The sequence below is a fragment of the Rana temporaria genome, chromosome 12 (assembly GCF_905171775.1).
Source record: "Rana temporaria chromosome 12, aRanTem1.1, whole genome shotgun sequence".
Lineage (NCBI taxonomy): Eukaryota > Metazoa > Chordata > Amphibia > Anura > Ranidae > Rana > Rana temporaria.
In genome coordinates, this window is record NC_053500.1 from 85,400,411 (window position 1) to 85,423,817 (window position 23,407).

General features: G+C 43.5%; 1 protein-coding gene across 1 annotated transcript in view; it reads left to right on the forward strand.

Annotated features, from left to right (window-relative positions):
* The window catches only part of LOC120919481 (mediator of RNA polymerase II transcription subunit 1-like), a 525,430-nt gene that overhangs the window by 305,038 nt on the left and 196,985 nt on the right, over positions 1 to 23,407 (forward strand).

Below are 23,407 nucleotides of genomic sequence, written 5' to 3' on the forward strand. Positions count from 1 at the left end.
TTTCCGTATTGAAACGTCTCCCTTTCATTAATAAGAATCTTCCCTCTGTGTCTGTCAGCTGCTCTTTCAATGTGAATACAATACTCCTATCAAATCCAATAGCTGCTCCTCTTGAGCTGCTCAGTCGAGTCACTGTAAAACCACACTGAAATGAAACGGGAGGACAATCTTTACCCAAAGGCATGTGTAATATGTGTCTCTTGTAGGCATACTATATTTGCAGCATAATGGGGCAATTCTTTATTTATCTTGTGGGTTTTTCTGGGGGTATTCCACCCCCCCGGACATTAAAAGTCACTAAATTTACCAGAGCCATATTTGAACCAATGGAGCAGCTACCACCTGCCTGTTTTTTGTAAAGGATCCTGGTAGTGAAGAAGAAAAAGTGCAGGAGAAAAAAAAAATCCACACCATAGCCTACCCGCTTCTCCCTGCCATCCCCTCCCAGGGAGGTTATCCCTACGAAGGGCTGAACAAGTCATGCTCGTTAAATGGCTCTACCGACACTCCTCTAAGTCTCGCCTCTTGTCCATACCTTCTAGGGAGTAACCACTTCTAGCACATCCGTCCATCTCGATCCACTGAACTCCCAAATCCCTCCGCTGCCTTCATGGCACTTTATCCAATCTTAATCTTTATTCTCTCACAGCCCAAATGTCTCATCTCTTATTTTGAGCGTCTCAAGCTAAATGCACACTCTCCTGTCTGCTCCTGTGGGAAGAATAAGTTGGTTAAGGGGGAATCCCAGATGCCCATCGCAGACCAAAGGTACCTCTTTGGCTTTCTATTTTAACATCCTATTTGCCCTTTCCATATCTCGCTTCCATGTTCTCCTTCCAACCCTGAATGTCTGAAGGTGGCAGATCTAACTTGCTGCAGAAGTCCCTCAGATATGGAAATCTCAGCACTGCAATACAGCCATCCTTTTTCCCTTTGAGGCAAGATGGAAAGCCCCAGCAGTATGAAACATTAGATAGCTGCATTGGCTCTATCAGTGGCTTAAGAAGCCTCATTCATACCAACATTTCTACCGCTAGGTCCCCATAAATCTGTAGATTTGCTCCTTCAAAAGAAAGACCAGGGGATTGCTGATCTTTTTTCATTATCGATTTCTACTCCACATAATGGAACCTCACAATTGCATCTTTTAGAATGTCTGCTGTTTGACTTTGGTATCTTGTCACTTAGGTCTCCCTTCCCAGTATCAGTCATCTCATTACTGCAGGAAGTTTTTCCTCCTAATGCCGCGTACACACGGTCGTTTTATGTGATGAAAAAAAATGACGTTTTTAAAAACGTCACTTTAATTGACCGTGTGTGGGGGAAAACGTTGTTTTATGTCTTCTAAAAAACGACCAAAAAAAATTGAAGCATGCTTCAATTTTATGTGTCGTTTTTCAAAACGTCAACTTTTACTTCACAGAAATTGACCGTGTGTAGCAAAAACATCGTTTAAAACGACGTTTTTTCATCCGCGCATGCCCAGAAGCTACTTATGAAGCGAGCTATAGGGTACTCGTGGAAGGTTTAGAGGCAGACTCTTTTGTTTATAAATGCCCGACTACAAAATTAGTGAGTAAAATATGGCAGACAGCAAAGGCCTTATTGGGGTATACCGGGGTAACAGAATTCTCCCCTTTATGGAATAATAAAAACTTACAGGAAGTGATGAATATAGAGAAACCAGTGGAATGGGAGAGACAGGGTATAACCCGGTTAATACACTAAGTCGAGGGTGCCACCATAAAACCATTCTCTGCATTGGTAAGGGAATTTAATATTCTAAATAAGACATTTTTTTTAAATATCTCCAGGTGCGCCATGCCATCCAATCACAATTTGCCTTACAGACATTTACATGGACCCAGATTCCCGCCCTCCTTAGATTAATCAAGGCAAGAACAGCGAAAGGCCTAATTTCAGTATTATACATCACTCTGGGGACTAAAGCAATAAGCTGAGCGGGCCCCAATAAGAGCAGAGAAGGATGGGAAAGGGACGTCGGGACAGTAACCCCTGAACAGTGGGACAAGATCCTGCATCGAGGAGCTTTGGTCTCAATAGCTCCAGCGCAGAGACTGCCCCACCTGTTCCTATTACACAGGGTATATTATACTCCCCAAAAATTGTTCACACTAGGGTGGAGGCAAAACAACGAATGTCCAAGATGTGGAGGTAAAGGTGATTTCCTGCATATGGTTTGGAGGTGCCCAAAGCTTTACAGCTATTGGGTGGAGATAACTGAGAGGATTAATAGGATTTTTGGGTCTTCCCTCGACCCAGTGGCGCTGACCTGCCTGCTAGGATGCATGGAGGACAATCAAGTTCCACCTGGCAACCTGGAAGCAATATTAAAGCGGGGGTTCACCCTTAGAGGGCACTTTTCCCCCTTCGCTTCCTGCTCGTTATTACTAGGGGAATCGGCAATTTATTTAAAAATATGTGCAGTACTTACCCGTTTACGAGACGCATCCTCTCCGTCGCTTCCGGGTATGGGCTTCGGGAATGGGCGGTCCTTCTTGATTGACAGGTTTCCGAGAGGCTTCCGACGGTCGCATCCATCGCGTCACGATTTTCCGAAAGAAGCCGAACGTCGGTGCGCAGGCGCAGTATAGAGCCGCACCGACGTTCGGCTTCTTTCGGCTACGAGTGACGCGATGGATGCGACCGTCGGAAGCCTCTCGGAAGGCTGTCACTCAAGAAGGAACGCCGGCTCCCGAAGACCCATACCCGGAAGCGACGGAAGAAGATGCAGCTCGAAAACGGGTAAGTACTGCACCTATTTTAATATAAATAGCCGATTCCCCTAGACCGAACGAGCAGGAAGCTAAGGGGAGATTTTTTTTTTTTTTTTAAATGGGTGAACTCCCGCTTTAAGATGCCTTTTTCAGGCACGCAAGATAATAGCTCAAAAATGGCAAGCACATGCCCCCCCGTCCGTAGAAAATTGGGTAGCGACCATTAACTTAACCATTTCCAGCGAGAGAGTGTCCTTTACCAGACAAGGGAACTATGGGAAATTTGTGAGACTGGGGACCCTGGATGAGGGCTGTGGGAGATCCCTCATAGGGGGACATAGTGGCGGAGATGCCCTTGTCCATCAGGATTTCATCTCCTCTGGCAACAAGGGATAACCACAGCCCATCTGCCCAACCGCTCTCAATGGAGAGACCTCCTGGGGGAGGGGCCTAGTTAGAAGGCTTGTCAGCCAGATTTTTCTCGTCAATGACTCATGGAGGTAGTGAGGTTACTAGACCGACCCGTCCACTTCCTAGGTAAGGAAACGACGAGGGTGGCACGCTCCTTAGGATTGAGGGAGGGGGGGGAGGGAGACACAAGGGAATAGACACTGGGAGGGTAGAGTAGAAGGAAGTCAGCTTCTCTTCTTAATTTTTTGTGTGTTAATAGCGATTGTATACTTTCTCCTCATGGTACAAGGTGGTTGTTTTCTATACTATGTTACTCTGCAACAATGTTAACTGTACCTGTCAATTACTGAAAAACAAATAAAAATGAATGATTATAAAAAAATGAAGCGAGCTTCAATAGAAAAACGTGGTGGAACGTAACCTCGCTTTGCTAGAACATTGTGAGAAAAACGATGGTGTGTAGGCAACTTCGTCTTTGAAAATTGAAGTTTCAAAAACGTCGTTTTTTACTTCACAGAAAATGTTGTTTTTTTTTCATCACATAAAGTGATGGTGTGTATGCGCAATTATACTTCTCCGGTAAGCCTCTTATACGCAGGTTTTTGTGCCGCTTCGGTTTTCTTGCTCCTCAATTTTTTTGTGCAGAGATCTATTTGCCCTCTGCAGGGACTACTTCTGCTCACTCATTTCCTCCAGGTTCGCACTAATGTGACTTCAGATGCGACTTGTCGCAGAGAATAGCCCAACAATGGAAATCTTATTGTTCTCTAAGGTGCCCATTTACATCAGTGCAGCACGGCACATTTTTGCATAAGGGATTGGTGCTACAAAAATGTCATCTCCCCCAAAATCCATAATCCATATTAGGCTCTTATCAGAGCATGTAGCTTGCCAGACCTGCAGTGTGCAGCCCTCTTCTTCCCCCCACTGCTGAAGTAAACAAGGGGGTGAAGGGGGAGGGGGGTGTCACTAGTGACCATATATGGACAGTGATGTCACTCTGTGAAGTCATTGGGCTGGATTCAGATACGTTACGCCGGGTGCATAGATACACCATTGTATCTCAGATACGTTACGCGGCTGTAACTTTGGGCGCAAGTTCTGTATTCAGAAAGAACTTGCGCCCTTAGTTACGGCGGCGTAACGTATGTGTTGCGGCGTAAGGCCGCCTAATTCAAATGTGGATGTTGGGGGCGTGTTCTATTTAAATTTTACTTGACCAGGCGTTTTTTAAGTTTTTTTTTGAAGGGCACATGCGCCGTCCGTAAAATATCCCAGTGTGCATTGCTCTAAAGTAAGCCGCAAGGACGTATTGGATTCGACATGTACGTAAATGACGTACAGCCCTATTCACGAACGACTTGCGCAAACGAAGTAAAATTTCAAAACTCGGCCATACTTAACATTAGCTACGCCTCATATAGCAGGGGTAACTCTACGCCGAAAAAAACCTAAGGTAAACGATGTAAAAAATTGTGCCGACCGTACGTTTCTGAATTGCCCTATCTACCTAATTAGCATATTCCTCGCGTTAACATACGGAAGCGCTACCTAGCGGCCAGCCTGAAAATGCAGCCTAAGATACGACGGTGTAAGACACTTACACCTGTCGGATCTTAGGGATATCTATGCGTAACTGATTTTCTGAATCAGGCGCATAGATACGACCTCCCACACTCAGAGATACGACAGGCGTATTTGAATCTGGCCCATTGACTATATACAGCGGGTAAAATAAGTATTGAACACTGCACCATTTTTCTAAGTACCGTATTTTTCGGTCCATAAGACGCACCTAAGTTTTAGAGGAGAAAAACAAGAAAAAAAGAGGTTACTACAGATTGTCACTCACCATTCAGTTGCTAGTGCAGTGTTTCTCAACCTTTTTACCATCGAGGAACCCCTGGCAAAAGGTTTTAGATTTCAGGGAACCCCGAAAATAGCGTTCAGATCTACAGCTCATGGAACATTGATGTGAATAGCGAGCTGTGATAGAACAATCAATTATTTTAAGAAATAGCATTAAATAATATAAATATTAGGACTTGCCTATTTTATGTGAAACGTGTGTGTTTTTTCTTCTGAAACACACACACCCCAGTACAGGGCACACAACCGGGTATGGTACAGGTCACTCAACATGGTACAGGTTAATAGCCAATTACAGGTCACACAGCAGGGAATGGAGCACACGTCAGGCTACATGTCACACAGGTAATCCAGCACACGTCAGGGTTCATGTAACATAGGGCATCCAGCACACATCGGGGTACATGTCACACGGGGAATCCAGCACACATCAGGGTACATGTCACACGGGGAATCCAGCACACATCAGGATACATGTCACACGGGGAATCCAGCACACATCAGGGTACATGTCACACGGGGAATCCAGCACACATCAGGGCACATGTCACAAAGGGAATCCAGCACACATCAGGGTACATGTATGGGGAATCCAGCACACATCGGGGTACATGTCACACGGGGAATCCAGCACACATCAGGGCACATGTCACACAGGGAATCCAGCACACATCAGGGCACATGTCACAGGGGGAATCCAGCACACATCAGGGCACATGTCACAGGGGGAATCCAGCACACATCAGGGCACATGGCACAAGGGGAATCCAGCACACATCAGGGCACATGGCACACAGGGATTCCTCAATCCAGCACATAAAACCTATGTGGCTCACGGTCAAAGTTAAAAAAGCTATAAACAATAAGAAAGTAGCTTTTAAAAAATATAAAAATGAAGGAACACTAGTGTTGTTTAAATGTTACAAAGAATATAACAGGATATGCAAAAAGGAAATCAAGGATGCAAAAATTCAAAACGAACGACAGATTGCAAAAGATAGTAGGACAAACCCCAAAAAATTCTTTAAATATATTAATAGTAAAAAGGTGAAGTCTGAGCATGTAGGCCCCTTACAAAATAATCTAGAGTGGGTGACTGGGGACAAAGAGAAGGCAAATTTACTAAATGTTTTCTTCAGCTCTGTGTATACAATGGAGCATGGGGGAGCTCATGTCCAAAATGGGGGTGGGAGTGACACAGCCCCAAATCCACAATGGCTCAAAAGTGATATGGTCCAGAAATATTTAGACAGAATAAAGGTGGATAAAGCACCTGGACCTGATGGCATCCATCCACGGATCCTAGGTGAGTTGAGCTCTGTCATTTCAAAGCCACTGTATCTAATATTTAGGGACTCATTAAAGACAGGAATAGTACCACTGGATTGGCGCAGGGCCAATGTGGTGCCCATATTTAAAAAGGGAACAAAGTCTTTACCAAGTAACTATAGACCTGTTAGTTTAACTTCTATAGTTGGGAAGATACTGGAACGTTTAATAAAAGACCACATGGATGAGTTCTTGCAGGAAAAAAACTATTTAAGCAGCAGACAACATGGATTCATGAAAGACAGAAGTTGTCAGACAAACCTGATTTCCTTTTATGAAGAGGTAAGTAAAACCCTGGACAGAGGCGTGGCTGTGGACGTGATATATTTGGATTTTGCAAAAGCGTTCGATACAGTTCCGCACACACGGCTCATGTGTAAGGTAAGGTCTACAGGATTGGATATATCAGTTTGTAAATGGATAGAAAACTGGCTGAAAGACAGAATTCAGAGAGTTGTGGTTAATGATTCTTACTCTGAATGGTCCAATGTTATGAGTGGTGTACCCCAAGGTTCAGTGCTGGGACCCTTACTTTTCAATATATTTATAAATGATATTGGGTTTGAGATCAAAAGTAACATTTCTGTCTTTGCAGATGACACCAAGCTATGCAGTGGAATAACGTCCTTACAGGATGTCTCCAATTTACAAGCCGACCTCAATGCTCTGTCTGATTGGGCGACTAAGTGGCAGATGAGGTTTAATGTAGATAAATGTAAAGTTATGCACTTGGGGGCTAAGAATATGCATGCATCATACATACTAGGGGGAGTACAACTGGGGGGGTCTGTAGTGGAGAAGGATCTGGGGGTTTTAGTTGATCATAAGCTCAATAATGGCATGCAATGCCAAGCTGCGGTTTCCAAAGCGAGCAAAGTCCTTTCTTGTATTAAGAGAGGTATGGACTCCAGAGACAGAGATATAATTTTGCCCCTGTACAAATCATTAGTAAGACCTCATCTGGAATATGCAGTTCAGTTTTGGGCACCAGTTCTCAAAAAGGATATAGGAGAATTGGAGAAAGTGCAGAGAAGAGCAACCAAACTGATAAGAGGCATGGAGGAGCTCAGCTATGAGGAAAGATTAGAGGAACTAAATTTATTCACTCTTGAGAAGAGGAGAATAAGGGGGGATATGATCAACATGTACAAATATATAAGAGGTCCATACAGTGAACTTGGTGTTGAGTTATTCACTTTACGGTCATCACTGAGGACAAGGGGGCACTCTTTACGTCTAGAGGAAAAGAGATTTCACCTCCAAATACGGAAAGGTTTTTTCACAGTAAGAGCTGTGAAAATGTGGAACAGACTCCCTCCAGAGGTGGTTCTGGCCAGCTCAGTAGATTGCTTTAAGAAAGGTCTGGATTCTTTCCTAAATGTACAGAATATAACTGAGTACTAAGATTTGTAGGTATAGTTGATCCAGGGTAAATCCGATTGCCTCTCGGGGGATCAGGAAGGAATTTTTTCCCCTGCTGTAGCAAATTGGATCATGCTCCGCTGGGGTTTTTTGCCTTCCTCTGGATCAACTGTGGGTATGGAGTTGGGTGTATAGGATTTTACTGTGTTTTTTTATTTTTTGTTTTTTGTGGTTGAACTGGATGGACTTGTGTCTTTTTTCAACCTGACTAACTATGTAAAATATCAGGGTACAGGAGTTTTTTTAAATGCAGAGTAGCGTGGGAAGCAGCTGTAATAAGAGCTCTCTCATAGCACGATACTTCCGGCCGGCCCCTCCTTTCCATCCCTCCACCCCAGGCGCTCCAATATGACATCACCTGGGGTGGACGGGAGAAAGGAGGGGCCGGCTGGAAGTATTGTGCTATGAGAGAGCTCTTATTACAGCCCTACTCTGCATGCTGGCCGAGACTCGATCTACCCATCAGCTGTCTGATGGGTAGATTGCGGCGGAACCCCTGGGGACTTTTTGCGGAACCTCGGTTGAGAAACACTGTGCTAGTGGTTACTGCACACTAATTGCCTGCAATGCAGTGTCCTCCTCTGCAAGTTTCTCAGTCTTGCTGGTGCTTTAACAGTCCCCACCCCCGCTGCTCACAGACGAAGGGAGAGGAAATTGGGCGGCCGGCCGGTCTATATTCGCTCCATAAGATGCACAGGCATTTTCAACCATTTTTTGTGGTGAAAAAAGTGCGTCTTATGTATAACCATACATACAAAACAGAAATAGAAACCATAACAAATATGTTCAGAAATTGTTATGTGTAATAAAATGGAATGAGGGACGCATCTTCCCGTTGTTATGCCGGGTGTCCGGTGCGCGATGATTTATATAGGCCTTTCTTATGATGTCACAGTCCCATCATGCTCCGGTACCTACCCACGTGGGTAGGTACCGGAGCATGATGGGACTGTGACATCATAAGCGATGCCTATATAAATCATCGCGCACTGGACACCCGGCATAACAACGGGAAGATGCGTCCCTCATTCCATTTTATTACGCATAACAATTTCTGAACATAGGGGTAGGTACCGGAGCATGATGGGACTGTGACATCATAAGCGATGCCTATATAAATCATCGCGCACTGGACACCCGGCATAATAGCAGGAAAAAGTGTTGTGTCAACATGGAAAGAAGAGAAGAAGGCAGAAGAAGACAGAAGAAGAGCGGGCTGGCCGCTGCTAGTAATCGAGTTAACACACGAAGATTGTGGCGGCCAGCCCTGAAGAAGAAGGCACTGGAGAGCGAGCGGGAGAAGAACCGGGGCCGAGATGACAGCGGAGAAGATGGGAGAAGACCCCCGGTAAGAGGAAGAAGACCCCCGGAGAGCGGAGAAGACCCCCGGAGAGCGGAAGAAGAAGGCCCCCCCTGCTAAAAGAGCTGAAGAAGACAGGGGGGCCCCCGGAGCTGACTAATAAATTACTTTAAAAACCCTGTGTTTGCCTCCAGGTGAATGGGTAGGGGTACGATGTACCCCATATTCATTCACCTAGGGTGGGGGTCCGGTATCTGGGGGCCCCCTTATTAAAGGGGTCTCCCAGATTCCGATAAGCCCCCGCAGACCCCGACAACCAAAGGCTAGGGTTGTCGGGAAGAGGCCCTGTCCTTATCAACATGGGGACAGGGTGCTCTGGGGTGGGGGGCCCCGCAGTGCGCCCTAGAGCTCCCAACCCCCCCATGTTGAGGGCATGCGGCCTGGTATGGCTCAGGAGGGGGGGCGCTCGCTCGTCCCCATTTCTTTCCTGGCTGGCCGGGTAGCGTGCTTTGGATACGGGTCTGGTATGGATTGTGGGGGGACCCCACATCGGTTTTGCGGCGTAGGGGGGTCTCCTTACAACCCATACCAGACCTAAGGGCCTGGTATGCTCCTGGGGGGGGGGGACCCATGTCGGTTTTTTAATTGAAATTTGGCGTGGGAGTTCTCCCTCTCAGGATTCATACCAAACGCCGCAGCTAGAATTGGCGGGAATCCAAGTCGGATCTCCCGTCGCTTCTATGACGGCTTTGTCTCCATCGCGGCAAGCCAGCTTGGCGCTGACTCCCGCGATGGGGCTCGTAGGTGGTCAATCTCGCCGAGAAAGGGAGCGAGATTGACACAATATCGTGGTCACCTACTGTAGTCCCCATTACTCTGATACCCCTAACTCAAATCTAGTGGAACCATTTGCCTTCGGAAGTCGCCTAATTAGTAAATGGAGTGTAATTTACTATAAATACAGCTCTTCTGTGAAGCCTTCAGAGGTTTGTTAGTGCACCAAACAGCATCATGAAGGCCAAGGAACACACCAGACAGGTCAGGCATAAAGTTGTGGGGAAGTTTAAAGCAGGGTTAGGTTATAAAATAAAATTTCCCAAGCTTTGGACATCTCATGGAGCACTGTTTAATCCATCAGCCAAAAATGGAAAGAGTAAGGCACAACTGCAAACCTACCAAGATATGGCCGTCCTCCTAAAATTGATAGGCCGGGCAAGGAAAGCATTAATCAGAGAAGTAGCCAAAAGGCCCATGGTAATTCTGGAGGAGCTGCAGAGATCCAAAACTCAGGTTAGAGAATCTGTCCACAGGACAACTATTAGTCATGTACTCCACAAATCTGACCTTTATGCAAGAAAGCCATTGTTGAAAGAACGCCTTAAGAAGTCCTGTTTGCAGTTTGCAAGAAGCCATGTGGGGGACACAGTAAACATATGGAAGAAGGTGCACTGGTCATATGAGACCAAAATTTAACTTTTTGGCCTAAAAGCAAAACGCTATGTGTGGTGGAAAACTAACACTGCACATCACCCTGAACACACAATCCCCACTGTGAAATAGGTGGTGGTGGCAACATGATGCTGTGGGGATTCTTTTCTTCAGCAGGAACAGGAAAGCTGGTCAGAGTTGATGGGAAGATGGAGAACTAGACAAGGTGGAAATATGGAGGCAGTTACTAATGCTGCCCACCCAAATATAACCACCTGAAGGGAGGACATTCTGGACTATCTCGGTACTGAAACAATGACAATGTAGTCAAAGTGACAAAGTGAAGCACGCTAAAAGATCTCAAAAAGCAACGCATCATGCCGTAATCTAAAAAAATCCAAGAACAGATGAGAAACAAAGTAATTGACATGTATCAGTCTGGAAAGGGTTACAAAGCCATGTCTAAATAAATAAACCAAATTCCTAAAAGTCCAGCGCTAGGGGATACATTGTGTAGGATGAACTTGCAGCATATGGTCCCAAGATTGCCAATAACAGTGTCTGTGCCACAGTTCCAATGTAAACATTAACCGCTTCCCGACCGCTGCATGTAGATATGCGTCGGCAGAATGGCACGTACAGGCACATTGGTGTACCTGTACGTCCCTGCCTTTCCGCGGGTCGCCCCCCCCCACCCGCTACATGCGGCGGTCGGATTCCCTCGGGGAGCGATCCGGGACGACGGCTGGCTATTCGTTTATAGCCGCTCCGTCGCGATCGCTCCCCGGAGCTGTAAACACGGCTTCCTCGTGCTTCACTATGGCGCTGCATCGATCGAGTGATCCCTTATATAGGGAGACTCGATCGATGACGTCATTCCTACAGCCACACCCCCCCTACAGTTGTAAACACACACTAGGTGAACACTAAATCCTACAGCGCCCCCTGTGGTTAACTCCCAAACTGCAACTGTAATTTTCACAATAAACAATGCAATTTAAATGCATTTTTTGCTGTGAAAATGACAATGGTCCAAAAAATATGTCAAAGTTGTCTGAAGTGTCCACCATAATGTCGCAGTCACGAAAAAAATCGCTGATCGCCGCCATTAGTAGTAAAAAAAAAAAAAAATTATAAAAATGCAATAAAACTATCCCCTATTTTGTAAACGCTATACATTTTGTGCAAACCAATCGATAAACGCTTATTGCGATTTTTTTTTTACCAAAAATAGGTAGCAGAATACGTATCGGCCTAAACTGAGGGAAAAAAAAAATATTTATGTTTTTGGGGGATATTTATTATAGCAAAAAGTAAAAAAATATTGCATTTTTTTTTTTAAAATTGTCGCTCTATTTTTGTTTATATCGCAAAAAATAAAAACCGCACAGGTGATCAAATAGCACCAAAAGAAAGCTCTATTTGTGGGGAAAAAAGGACGCCAATTTTGTTTGGGAGCCACGTCGCACGACCGCGCAATTGTCTGTTAAAGCGACGCAGTGCCGAATTGTAAAAACCCCTTGGGTCATGTAGCAGCATATTGGTCCGGTCCTTAAGTGGTTAAAGGATTTATTCAGATAACATAAACGTTCCATGGTACAAAGAAGTTTTAAACATGACAGCCAGTATTAGCTGAATGTGCTCATAAAACACAGCTCTCCCCATTGCAAAGGCCTACTGTCTCCTATGTTCCGGGTCCGGTGCTACGGTTCAAGGATGTGAGTCTGTGCCCAGGCGTCACAATGGAACAGATCCCATTGGTAAGGGTTGGAGGGGTAGCAATTCCGGGCACCAGACAATGAGCGGCCAGTTTGAGCAAGCGGCGCGCTGGATGTTATGTAATGGATCTCAGAGCGGCGCTTGCCCCTCAAGGAATCTGGAGGTGGAACACAAGCAGGATGGATAGAGCTGTCCGCAGGCTCTTGTCATGACAAAGCGTTTCGGTCCTTGAACACAAGATCACTATATGGACCACTTATGTATTTATACATGTTAACCACTTAACCCCCGGACCATATTGCTGGTCAAAGACCAGAGCACTTTTTGCGATTCGGCACTGCGTCGCTTTAACTGACAATTGCGCGGCCGTGCGACGTAGCTCCCAAACAAAATTAGCGTCCTTTTTCCCCCCACAAATAGAGCTTTCTTTTGGTGGTATTTGATCACCTCTGCGTTTTTTAGTTTTTGCGCTATAAACAAAAATAGAGTGACAATTTTGAAAAAAAAAAAAATATTTTTTACTTTTTGCTTTAACCACTTAATCACAGCCTCATAGCCGAATTATGGCTACAAGGCGGTTCCTTAACTCTGGGGGGACGTCCTCCCAGAATCGCGCCCCCTGGTGCGCGCACACGGGAATGTCCGCGAGGACCCGTTGCATCACAGATCGCGGTAAATTGCCGCTGATAGTGGCCGTTTACCATGTGATCGCTCCGTCCAATGACGGAGCGATCACATGTAAACAAACTGGCGTCATTTGATGACGCTGGTTCCTCCCTCCTCCCTCTGTACCGATCGGTACAGTGTGAGAGGGGGAGAGCGTGTGTCAGCAGCGCTGTGGCTGGATCTGTGACTATTGCAGTCATAGATCCAGCCATCCCTGCGCAATACTCTGCAATACCCCTACCCCCTGTGCAATACTCTGCAATACCCCTACCCTCTTTGCAATACTCTGCAATATCCCTACCCCCTGTGCAATACTCTGCAATACCCCTACCCCCTGTGCAATACTCTGCAATACCCCTACCCCCTGTGCAATACTCTGCAATACCCCTACCCCCTGTGCAATACTCTGCAATACCCCTACCCCCTGCGCAATACTCTGCAATACCCTTACCCCCTGCGCAATACTCTGCAATACCCCTACCCCCTGCGCAATACTCTGCAATACCCCTACCCCCTGCGCAATACTCTGCAATATGCCCTGCGCAATACCCAATGCGCAGTAATTTGCAATACCCCCTGAGCAATACTCTGCAATACAACCTGCACAATACTCTGCAATACCCCCGCACAATACTCTGCAATACCCGGCCAATACTCTGGGAAAAAAATGTGTTTTAATCACTTCCCGCCAGCATATGACGTCCTTGACTTTGTGCAGGGATATCTGAATGATGCCTGCAGCTACAGGCATCATTCAGATATCATCTTTTTCAGCTATTTTTTTATTGACCCCATATCTCACTGTAAAGAGGACCTGTCATGCTATATTCCTATTACAATGGATGTTTACATTCCTTGTAATAGTAATAAAAGTGATCAAAACATTTATTTTTGGGGAAAAACGTGTCAAACTAAAATAAATGAAGTAAAACCTCCCACATATGAAAGTGGTGTTCAAACCACACATGTGAGGTATCGCTGCGAATGTTAGAGCGAGAGCAATAATTTTGGCCGTAGACCTCTTCTCCAACTAAAAAGATGTAACCAGTAAAAATATTTAAAGCGTCACATATGGGGATTTTTAAGTAGCGAAGTTTGGCGCCATTCCACAAGCGTGTGCAATTTTGAAGGGTGACATGTTGGGTATCTATTTACTCGGCGTAACTTCATCTTTCATATTATGCAAAAACATTGGGCTAACGTTAATGTTTTTGTTTTTTTTTAGAAACACAAAACTGTTTTATTTCCAAAAAAAAGCGTTCGAAAAATTGCTGTGCAAATACCATGCGCGATAAAAAGTTGCAGCGATCGCCATTGTATTCTCTCGGGTTTTTTCTAAAAAAGCATATATAATGTTTTGGGGTTCTATGTAATTTTCTAGCAAATAAATGATGATTTTTACATGTAGGAGAGGAATGTCAGAATTTGTCTGGGTGTTCCAGAACGCCTGATGGTGCTCCCTGCATGTTGGGCCTCTGTATGTGGCCACGCTGTGTAAAAGTCTCACACATGTGGTATCGCCATACTCGGGAGGAATAGCAGAAAATGTTTTTATGGGTGTAATTTGTGGTATGCATATGCTGTGTGTGAGAAATAACCTGCTAATATGAAAATGTTGTGAAAAAAAATAAATAAAAAAAATCTTGATTTTGCAAAGAATTGTGGGAAAAAATGACAACTTCAAAAAACTCACAATGCCTCTTTCTAAATATCTTGGAATGTCTTCTTTCCAAAAAGGGGTCATTTGGGGGGTATTTGTACTTTACTGGCTTGTTAGGGTCTCAATAAATGAGAGAGGCTGTCAGTACATCATGTATGATCAAATTGATACATTTTCAGTAATTGGTACCATAGCTTGTAGACCCTATAACTTTCACCCAGACTAAATATCCAATTTTTTTTTTTAACCAAAGATATGTAGCAGTATACATTTTAGGCCAAATTTATGAAGAACATTTTTTTTTTTGCAAAATTTTATAATAGAAATTAAGAAAATTTCATTTTTTTTACAAAATTTTCGTTCTTTTTTAATTTATAGCGAAAAAAATAAAAACCACAGAGGTGATCAAATACCACCAAAAGAAAGCTATATTTTTGGGAAAAAAAGGGCAAAAATTTCATTTGGTTACAGTGTTGTATGACTGAGTTATTGTCATTCAAAATGTGAGAGCACCGAAAGCTGAAAATTGGTCTGGTTATTAAGGGGGTTTAAGTGCCCAGTGGTCAAGTGGTTAATAAATATCCCCCAAAAATATATAAAAAAACATTTTTTTTCCTCAGTTTAGGCCGATACGTATTCTTCTACATATTTTTCGTAAAAAAAAATCGCAATAAGCGTTTATTGATTGGTTTGCGCAAAAGTTATAGCGTTTACAAAATTGGGGGTATTTTTATGGCATTTTTATTAATATATATTTTTTTTTTACTAGTAATGGCGGCGATCAGCAATTTTCGGTACTGCGACATTATGGCGGACACTTTTGACACATTTTTGGGACCATTGGCATTTTTATAGCGATCAGTGCTATAAAAATGCATTGGATTACATAAAAATGCAACTGGCAGTGAAGGGATTAACACTAGGGGGCGGGGAAGGGGTTAAGTATGTTCCCTGGGTGTGTTCTAACTGTAGGGGGGGTGGCCTCACTAGGGGAAATGACTGATCTTCTGTTCATACATTGTATGAATAGAAGATCAGCATTTCTCCCTCTGACAGGACCGGAAGCTGTGTGTTTACACACACAGCTCCCGGTCCCCGCTCTGAAACGAGCAATCGCGGGTGCCCGGCAGCGATCGCGCCAACGTTATATTACGTGCTTTGGCGCAGGGGAGTCGACCTGCCGCCGTAAAACGACGGCGGCTGGTCAGGAAGTGGTTAATCATTTGCCCCCCTTAATCTTCTCTTCTCAAGAGAGAATAAATTCAGTTCAGCTACTCTTTCCTCATAGCTAAGCTGCTTCAGCCCCCTTATCGATTTGGTTGGCATTCTCTGCATTTTATCCAGTTTCCCAATATTCTTTTGTGTGAACTGGTGCCCAAAACTGAACTGCTTATTCCAGATGAGGTCTTACTAATGGTTATGTACAGAATCAAAATTATCTCTCCCTCTGCAGTTCCATACCTCTCAATACAAGAAAGGATTTTGCTTGCTTTCGAAACTGCAGCTTCGCATTGCATGCTGTTATCAGGGGTGCCCAACCCGTGGCTCGGAGCCCTCTGATGTGGTCCGCGACCTCCTGCTCTGGGATAGAATAGAATACTGTTATTAAAAGTAAGTTTATTAATAAAATCACAGTGTGTGTGTGTGTGTGTGTATATATATATATATATATATATATATATATATATATATATATATATATGGGCATATGTGTTCTGCAGTGGTTACTGGGATGCTTTCAAACTGATCCACAGGTGCAGAGCAGTGCACCTGCGGGTTACCTGCACTGAGCCATAGACTTCTGTTATTACCTGCGAGTTTTGTGTGCTTTCTGAAAAGTGCACCACACCTACAGGATATAATGGAAGTCTATGGAAAAATGCAGCTAACCTAAAGAAAAGCCACTGGGGAACTGTGCTTCACCCGCAGTGCGGGTAGACAACAGTGCATCAGTGTAAAAGAAGCCTTGGGCCCCTTTCACGTGGTCAGTCTGACCCAATCGGACCCTTTATTCAGCTCTAAGCAGTGGCAGATGTAAATTGACTTGTGTCCGTTTACAAATGCCCACCTCCAATCCGATCTGCTAAAAAAAAAAGAATAGAGTGGGCTCTATAGTGTATAGAGTGGGCTACCTTCCACCCGCTCCGCTCATTGTGGCCCGCGACTGGTTACCAAGTCGCTTAAGTGGCCCTCGCTCTTCAAAAGGTTGGGCACCCCTGCTGTTAAGCCTATGATCTACCAGAACACCCAGATCCTTCTCCACCATTGACTCCCCAAGCTGTTCTCATCCTACTATGTAAGATAAATGCATGTTTTTTAGCCCCCTAGTCCATAAATTTACAATTATCAACATTAAACCTCATTTGCCACACAGTTGCCCAATTAAACTGTGCATTGAGTTCACCTCATATTCAATTGTTTTTAAACAAAGAGACTAGAATTGAGTAGGGCTGTGCAAATTAACTTTTAATTAATTGATTAATCTTAAATTGTTTTGATCGATCAAAAAAATGTTGGTCGATCAAAATTCTTTTGATTGGTACTCACCTCTCTGCCGGCTCCCGGGCCTTCAGGGAGTTCTGTCGGAGATCCAGTAACGTCACGGACACCGGGGGGGCTTGCTGTGTCTATCTGAAGGGCTCCTTTGCTGTGCCTTCATATCTGCATGCCGGCGGGACCTTACTATCTGCCACACGCACGGGCTGTTACACTTCCCTCTATCACTTCCCTCTATCAACCTGGGATTCTACGGCCATCCACTGGGAGTTGTGAAAGTTCCCTTTACGGGGCATCTACATGCCGACGGACTGATGTTAACCTCTCCTCATCTGGATTTAGCAGTGGTATCATTGTACACATTTTTATGACTGCTTTTGCTATCGTTTGGTATTACTCGCACCATTTTTACAGTTTATGTAGCTACATCCATTTTATCTCCAGTAGTTACCTACTTGAAGACTATAAAAGTTGTAATGCTATTCCTATTGAGCGCTGCCTTTGTGTGTTTTTTGTATCCTGCTATCCATTTTTCCAGTGGTTGGTAGTTGCACTGGGTATCCGCATGCAAGGAGATCAGCTAAACGTAGTTGGATCTGTATATGCGTTATAATTAATCGAAATTAGTCGATTAATCGATTAAAAAAAAAATCGATTCATCGAACAGAAAAATTTTGATCAGTAACTGCCCTAGAATTGAGTACTATTTTTTTTTCTTTTTTTCTGTGAGCTTTGCTGCAATTGGTTCCTCTGGGGGGCTGTGTTCATCACCCAGCCTAGTTCTATGTAGTTAAAGTTTACACGGAAATGTATTGCTGAAACCTATGACCTGTATACATCTGGGAGTTCCCACTGTTGGGTCCATCCAAAACGAACTGTTTGATCCTGGGCTTAAAGTAACACGTGCATTTGTCCTTTGTAGCGAGGGTCAAAATTCTAATGCTATATGCACATGGGAAGTTTTTTTTTTGTTCAATCCAGTAGGCAGAATGAAATAAAAAAATGGGGGGTTGCCATACTAACTAAGCAATGTTAGTGCAGCGATCTACCCTGCTGAGCTATTGTGTTTTGACATGAAGACTGCAGTGACTATGTTGCCTCTTTTTTTTTAACTCTCTGAGGTTTGCTGCACACCATTCCTTTGACAGGCTGTGTCCATTAGCAATTCTAGTTCTTTGAAGTGAAAGATCCCATCAAAATGTATTGCTGAATTCTATGGTCTGCAATAAATCTCTGTTGAGTTCTCTCTGTTGGATCCATTCAAGAGTACCTCTTTAATGGGCTTAATGTAGCATGTACATTTGACCATTGTTGTGAGGGTTAAAAGGTCTAAGGTGAGAAGAGCTGGTGGAGGTTTTCTTATAAGCAGGAGGTTTTCTTTCTTTTTTTTGTTGGTTGTTGTTTTGTTGAGGATTATGTTGATTCTAGGTTTAAGGGGGGGTTAGGTGGGGTATAGGAATGGACAAGGGAACAGAGGGGAGGAAGAAGTGTGAGGTCAATACAGTGGTACTAGGAAACGGGAAAAGAAGTTACTGATAAAAGGCAGGCGGGCTTGGGAATAGAGCAAGAGGACCGGGGAGGTACTGCTTTTGGTTTATTCTTCTTAAGTTTCTGAATCCCCACCTGTTTATTTGCTAGCCCATCATAAGTGTGTAGTGATAAGAACTATATGATTATGTATCCATTGTATAAGATATGTTAACCTTCTGTGAACCTTACCATAAAAGAAAAAAAAAATAAAAAAAAAAAATAAAAAAAATAAGCAGGAGGTTTTCTTATAAGCAAGAGCACATCACTTTGTTATAACATTTTGCATTGCTGTGGACTAATTTGTGGACAGTACTTTTTACATATTTTGATGCTGCATATTTTCTTTGTGTCACAAATGTTTTGACTGTTTTGGACAATTTTTATATTCTTATATTTCTTTTTATATACAAAGTTAGAATTTTAACCACTTGCTGTCGAGATTAGGGTTGTCCCGTTACGATACCAAGCATTTGACCGAGTACTTGTACTCGGGCAAATGCTCCCGATGCTTCACCCGATACTTGTACTGTCGACAGTGATCAGTGCGTGGGGAAGTTACAAGCACCAATCACTGCTGTATAGATTTAAAATTAATTTCTCCGCTTCTCTCTACACCCCTCCCCCCCCTTTCAGCTGCTTTAAAATCAGCGGTGATCGGTGCTTGTAACTCCCCCACACACGATCACCGATCACCGATGACTGTTCCGTGTCCCCCTCCAGCCCCCCTACGTTTTTCTGCACTCTGTCTCCCTCCCTCCGTGTATGCTGCCGTGTATCCCGCCGTGTTTCTCTCCCCTTCCGTGCTCCTCCTCCACCCTCTGGAAATGTCAGGATGGAGAGCAGGGTAGGAGCCGGTAAATCCGGCTCCTTACTGCCCTGAATGGACAGAGTCAGTGATTACTGTCTCTGTCTGTTCACATAACGGAAACATTGTAACCTGTGTTTACAAATGTTTCCGTTTATGAATGAAGAGAAGAAGGCGGTCTTCTCTCCTTTCATTTTCAGCGCAGCTGATGCTGCTAAGAAAGGGACTGGGGAACATGTGTCCCTAGTCCCTTTCCCTGTCTCTTTCCCTGTCTCAAAGGGAAGATGTCAGAGGTCTGTTAGGACCCCTGATATCTCACCAAAGCACCCCCAACAAAGCTGAAAAAATAAATAAAAAACTAAAGAATAAAAAAAAAATTATTGTAGAAAATAAAACAATTTTAAGAAAAAACACACTGACACGGTTCACCCCCCCCCCCTTAAAAAAAAAGAAAGCATTATAAATAAAAAAAATTGTAAAAAAATTTGATTAAAAAAAAGTATCGGTATTTGATATCGGCGAGTACTTGAAAAAAAGTATCTGTACTTGTACTCAGTCTTAAAAAAAGTGGTATCAGGACAACCCTAGTTTAGATGATGGCTAAAGGCATTATCCCAGTATTGTTTATTTCAGGCAGCTAAGCTCTTTCTTGTAAAAGCAATCTTAGCGGCTATATAGCAGCCTTACGCTGCCTTCCGGGCTCTTCCGTCCCACCAGGAAATGGTTCTGTCAGTTGACCATAGAGCTGTGATCAGCTCTATGGTCTTAGAAACCGGAAGTGACGAGTATTTTGTCACTTTCAGTTTCACCAATTGTAAACAAACCATTACTGGTTAAAAAAAGCATCGGATCATACCGATCTTGGTATGATTCAAAACTTTTAAGGGCAAAATTGACCTGTTACTGCCTATTGCTTTCACAAGGAATGTTAACATTCCGTGTGATAACAATAAAAGTGTTTAAAAAAATAACGTCAAGTAATAAAATTTGTCATTCATTTTTTTTTTTTTTTTTTAGTGAGGGTAAAAGAAAATCACAAATTTTGGGTTGACCCCTGAAAAGTAATCAAGGGGAAATCTTTCAACAGGGACACTGGCTACGGTGATCTGGGGGTCCCCAAGGTATTCCCTTAATTTTCAGGGATTTTCTCTCACATCCTGTTTGGCTCTTGGACAGGAAGTGAAGGGGAATCTTTGCAATGGAACACAGATGGCGGAAAACAATCTGACTGGGGTTATGACCCTCCCTTAAGGTTAAAGCAAGGCTTTAAAGCGGAATGTTACCCTTCATAAAAAAATTATGTTTATTAGCAAGAAACATACATTCCAGTTTCTTCTTGCCAGAGGCTGTCATTGTGCTGAAGCTCAGGCCCCCGAACAGCAGTAAATCATTAGTGGATCTGACGTCTTCCATTTACGCATGATGGAGACCACTGTGCCTTCAATCGTGCAGACATTTTTCTGTACCTTTCCCCAGATTTGTGCCTCAATAAATTCCTGTCTCTGAGGTCTACAGACAATTCCTTGAACTTCGTGTCTTGGTTTGTGCTCTGACATGCACTGTTAACTGTGGGACCTTATATAGACAGGTGTGTGCCTTCTGTTCTATCAACTGAATTTACCACAGGTGGACTCCAGTCAAGTTGGCGAAAACATCTCAAGGATGATCAGTGGAAACGGAATGCACCCAAGCTCAATTTTGAGTATCATGGCAAAGGCTGAGAATACTTATGTACATGTGATTTTTATTTTATTTTTTGTTGTTATTTTTAATAAATTTGCAAAGATTTCAAAGACTTCTTTCACATTGCCATTATTGGGTATTATAGAAATAAAAAATAGTGATAAGCGCTAAAGTAAAAGTGAATAACACATAATAAAGTGGCCAACACACTGTGACCTGGGTGATGTGTAGGCTAGGAGAGCCAAAATCATAAAAGTGACAGTCCCACTGGGGGTGATATACTGAATATAGAGTCTATCAATGGAATGATGAATCTATCAATGGAATTTTGCATGTATCATCCTAGGAGCAATACAAATGGGTGAATCATCTGGACATGGTGTTGAATCCCATCACTTATCTCCTATTGCCCTTACCTTCAACCAGTAGTTGTATCGCATAGGGCAAGGGGTCTCTCCTTCTGTTCAGCGCCGCCTTTCCTGGATCGATTCCAATGGTGTCCTGGGGGGTGGAAGGTCCCGGGATCCGTATGTCCGTCAGTCACAGGGATGGAGCCAAGGGATGCAATGAGGAGATAAGTGCCACAATAGTGAAGAGCGTTGTGGAAGGTGGTAAAAAACTTTTATTCAAAAATCTTCTATACAGGCAGGTTTAAAATCAGAAGTTCGCGCTTCAGCGCTACAGCATGGGACGCGGCTGATATGTCAAGCCGACTTCGTTCCGTTGGCCTCCGGCTGATTGCATAGGTCTCACTTCCAAGTGAGACCTATGCAATCAGCCGGAGGCTAACGGAACTAAGTCGGCTTGACATATCAGCCGCGTCCCATGCTGTAGCGCTGAAGCACGAACTGCTGATTTTAAACCTGCCTGTATAGAAGATTTTTGAATAAAAGTTTTTTACCACCTTCCACAACGCTCTTCACTATTGTGGCACTTATCTCCTCACTGCATCCCTTGGCTCCATCCCTGTGACTGACGGACATACGGATCCCGGGACCTTCCACCCCCCAGGACACCATTGGAATCGATCCAGGAAAGGCGGCGCTGAACAGAAGGAGATCCCCCTTGCCCTATGCGATACAACTACTGGTTGAAGGTAAGGGCAATAGGAGATATGTGATGGGATTCAACACCATGTCCAGATGATTCACCCATTTGTATTGCTCCTAGGATGATACATGCACCATTCCATTGATAGATTCATCATTCCATTGATAGACTCTATATTCAGTATATCACCCCCAGTGGGACTGTCACTTTTATGATTTTGGCTCTCCTAGCCTACACATCACCCAGGTCACAGTGTGTTGTCCACTTTATTATGTGTTATTCACTTTTACTTTAGCGCTTATCGCTATTTTTTATTTTTTATGTTACTGGCTTTGTGCACCTGCAGATACAGCAGCTTTAGTATATTCTTGTGCCTTATTCACCATTTGGTACCTATTGATAATTATTGTCATTAATATTTATTTTCACTTGGTTCACATTCCCCCACTCGCAGTAGCGCAATAGACCACTTATTTACATCATTATTGGGTATTGTTTGTAGAATTTTGAGGAAAATAAGGAATTTAAAGTGGAGTTCCACCCATAAATATAACATTACATCAGTAGTTTTAAAAAAAAATCATTAGTCCTTTACAAATTTTTTTTTATTTTTTAGATGCCTTCAAAGTGTTGTTGCTAGGCAGAATAGTTAATCTTCCCACTTCCTGCACCTAGGTGCTTAATGCTTCCTAACCTACACCGCACAGACTCCTGGGAATGTAGTGGGTGTAACTTTCCAGGAGTCTGTGCACTCCCCAGTCTCAAAGAATCATGTGACTTGGACAGCACAGGTGCTGAAACCTGATCTGACACTGCTTGTGCAGCACTGAGCATGTGCAAGGCTGAAATCCAGGAAGTCATACAGTCTGGCTTCATGATGCCCACACTTAAGATGGCCCCAGTCAATTTCTATTTTATAAAGTGTCTAAATGCTGTAACAACCTAACAAAACGGACCTTAGTTTACAGACTACCTTTACTAGAATACATTAAGCTTGTGTATTACAGGGGTATTTATATTTAAAAAGTGAAATTGTGGCCGGAACTCCGCTTTAATTAATTTTGAAATAGACTGTAACAACAAAATGTGGAAAAAGTGAAGCACTGAATACTTTCCAGATGCACTGTATCATGCTAGCATAGTAAAATGGTTTACAATAACTGCAACTTAATTTCGATTGTGTTAGAAATATTGATGATTTGAGCACTGGTGGTCCGGTGCTGGTGATTCTCACCAGGAGTTTTATGATGCCTAATATGATTCAGCAACTGTGTATATTTTTCATCGAATGATTAAAGAAT